Below are 3,192 nucleotides of genomic sequence, written 5' to 3'. Positions count from 1 at the left end.
ACTCAGTCCCATGTCTGGTTTTGTGTTCGTGTGCGGCAGTGAAGGTTCGGGCTAATCCCCGGTCCCAGCCTAAAAGCAGAAGGGACACAGGCAGGGAGGGGCCTGGGGGGCCTGGCTGTCCTTCTGGGGTGGCCCCTCTCCCAGCCGGACGCTCTTCAGCCCCTGCCTGACCATCTTCAGGCGAGGGGGCGAGGGGCCGGAGTACCTCAGAGGGGGCGGCGGGGGGCGCGGGGTGCTTGGGGGAGGTCACGGGCTCCCTCCCTCCCACGACTTTCTTCCTCTCCTCTCTCTTCCTTCGGAAGTAGCGGGGAGCAGGAGAGGCTTCTCGGGCAGGGGTCAGACCTGGCTCCTTGTCCCTCAGGAGCTGGCTTCCCCCTGCTGGGCTGGGAGAGGAGGTAATTAATGACATGGAGGCCAGGAGGGGACAGTGTTCAAGGCTAATGTTGTATTAATCAGGAGCTGGTCCCCAGGAGGGACAGGACTCAGCTGGGGCGAAGGGATGTTGGGGGGACTCCTCCCAGCCCCCCTCCCTCCCTGCCCACAGCGCCTGCCACCCAGCCCCTGCCCGTGTTTTACTGGAAGTCCCTCCTGCTCTCTGCCCTCTGCCCTCCTGCCAGGGTCCCTCCCCAGGTCCAAGTCCACCCTGGGCGTGGGGCGGGCAGCCCCCCGAACCCTTCATCCGCCCTCACCGCGGGCGGGCGGGCGGGCCATTAGGTGATTCCCCAGGCTGTCAGGCCCGCTAATTGCCTCTCAACCTTCCCCTCATCACCAGGGCGGCCCCCGCGAACTCCATTAGCCCCCCTCCCCTGACAGCCCCTAAATCAGCCCCAGTTATTCACAGGAGGGGGTCTGGGCTGAGCTGTGATTACAGCTGGGGGAGGTGAGGGGGGGCATGAGTGCCAGGCAGACTGGCCCGCAGGCCACAGGCAGGGCCGGGAGGGGGAGCGGCGGGGTGGGGGCTGCGGGCAGATGCGGGCGGAGGCCACCCAGGGCCGGGGCAGAGAGGGAGGCCAGGCTGGACGGCGGGCAGCTGGGGCGCGCAGCTTGTGTTTCAGCCCCTCCTGGAGACGCGGGGGGTGGGGGGTGAGGGCGGGGGGAGCTGGGCGCACCCCAAGGGCGTTGTCATCCTTGCTGAGCGCTTGTGCTGGGCCCCCGGAGGGACAGCTGCAGGGGCGCCCTTCAGCTCCTGCCCAGGCCGGGCGCCCTCCCTCCGGCTGCGCCTAGTGGGACTGCAGGGGAGACAGGGCATGTTGGGCGGGGCGTGGGCGCAGGTCCGACCATGGGCGCCCACAGTGTGTGCAGGACACAGGCCAGCCTCACGCTGGACTCTCAGCCACCTCTCTGGGTGGGGGCGGGCCCCCCAGCCCTCTCCAATTCCCTCAAGGCCCCTTCCCATCCTGGAGGGAAGAAGCACCCACACTCCTCCCCACCCCCCTTAGTGTTCTAGTGTGTTCTGAGCTCACAAACTCCTCGCGCCTCTGCTGGTCCAGGCCACCAGCACCACCCACCTAGGCCAGCAGCCGCACCTCGCTGGGCCCCCTGCCACCCCCACGCTCCCTGCGGTGATCAGCGCGACGCTCACGCGTGTAAAGCTCAGAGGGGCCACGGCCCTCTGCCCAGGAGCGGCCAGCGGCTCCCGCCTCGGCGGGGACGACCCACAGGCCCCGCAGGGCCGGACACCACACGGGACACCACCGGCCTCCAGCTCCTAGCTCGTCCGGACCTCCCGGCCTCTGTGCGGGCTCTCCCCCTGCCCGGGTGCCCCGCCTGCCTGGGGTGCCCCGCCCCCGGGGCATGCGTGTCTGCCTCGTTCCCCGTCTTCTGATCCTCACCTTTTCCGCGAGGCCGACCCAGACCACCTTTCCAGAATTGCCCCCGAATCGTCCCTCCCTGTGGTTTTCCTGTTTTTTACGACAGTCCTCCTCCTCCTCATCTCGTGTGCCGGCCTTACTGACTCAGTTTACTCATCATCCCTCCACCAGCGCCACTGCCGGGGCGGGAGCTCCGCCTCTCACGGTCCACGTTCAGGCCAGGCCCCGGGGTCACAGAGCCGATTTTGACCTGGCCCCGGTCCTGAGTCTCGGGAGAGGGCAAGTTGAACTTTCCTATTCAGGAGGGGGACGGGGAGGGGGCAGAGGCTGGACGGACCCCCAGCGAGGGGGCCTTGAGGCGAATGCGGAAGGATGAGAGCCAGGTGAAGGCCGGGAAGATCGCAGAGGACTCTTCTCTGGTCCTCAGTCTCCCCTGTTGCCCCTTGAAGATGCTGGATCAGGTGACTTTCAAGGCCCTTCTGGCCTCAGACATGCTGGAACTCTATGGTCTTTGGCCTCCAGCCCCTGGAGCTGTGCTCTGGTTTCTGCTGCCCCCTGCTGGAGATTTTTGGGAGCACTTGGATCAGGAAAAGCGGCGTCCAAACAACCTCCAGCTTCTTTCCTTCCCTTCCTTCCCCAAAGGGAGCGACACCGCCCAGCCTGCCCCCTCAACGCCTTCCCCCTCCAGCACCAAACCAAACAACGCTTGCTCGTCTCTCAGACAGAAAATGTTCTCGATACATATTCTCGACGAAGGACTCGAAACCAGAATACATAAAGAATTCATAATGTATAAACCAGCGATCTCGCTCCTAAGTAGCTACCCAGGTAAATGAACACATAAAGGATTGTACACAAATGTTCATAGTAAGTTTATTCATAGTAGCCCCCGAATGGAAAATAACCCAGTGCCCATCAACTGGCGTAAAGATAAGTGGGAGTTAGGTCCGTACAGCTCAGCGGCCGGAGCAGTCAACTGTTGAGAAGTCTTACCGCGGGACACATGTGTGACTATACCGTGAGAGTCATTTATATGAAACCTCAGACAGACAAACTGTAGCAACGGGAAGCAGGATCAGAGATTTCCAAGGGCCAGGCTTGGGGGTTGAGGACAGAGTGGGGGTGCAGCCTTAGCTGCGAAGGGGCACAGGGAAGTTTGGGGGGAGAGGAAAGTGGTTTAATTTTTTTTATTGGGCTGGTGGTTGCACGGATGAATGCATTTGCCGAAGCTCATCAAACTAAGATATCGAACTAAGTGAAATGAGCCTGACACAGAGGGACCAATACCGCACGATTCCACCTAGCCGAGGGACTCAGAGCAGCCAAGGTCGGGACTCAGACAGCAAGTGGAAAAGAGGTTGCCAGGGGCAGGGGTGGGGTG

At 63.0% G+C, this 3,192-nt stretch overlaps 1 long non-coding RNA gene across 1 annotated transcript; it reads right to left on the bottom strand.

Moving 5' to 3' along the window:
* Positions 1-423: 423 nt before the first annotated feature.
* On the bottom strand, positions 424-2,542 carry LOC118612868. Its single transcript, XR_004955197.1, has 2 exons — positions 1,833-2,542; positions 424-1,229 (listed from the first exon to the last, which is right to left on the bottom strand). It is a non-coding gene; the product is annotated as an uncharacterized LOC118612868 (long non-coding RNA).
* Between the last annotated feature and the right edge of the window lie 650 nt (positions 2,543-3,192).

This window comes from Rousettus aegyptiacus, unplaced genomic scaffold, assembly GCF_014176215.1.
Source record: "Rousettus aegyptiacus isolate mRouAeg1 unplaced genomic scaffold, mRouAeg1.p scaffold_m13_p_17, whole genome shotgun sequence".
Classification (NCBI taxonomy): domain Eukaryota; kingdom Metazoa; phylum Chordata; class Mammalia; order Chiroptera; family Pteropodidae; genus Rousettus; species Rousettus aegyptiacus.
The sequence above is the reverse complement of the archived record's forward strand: the minus strand, read 5'-3'. Positions and strand labels throughout refer to the sequence as shown.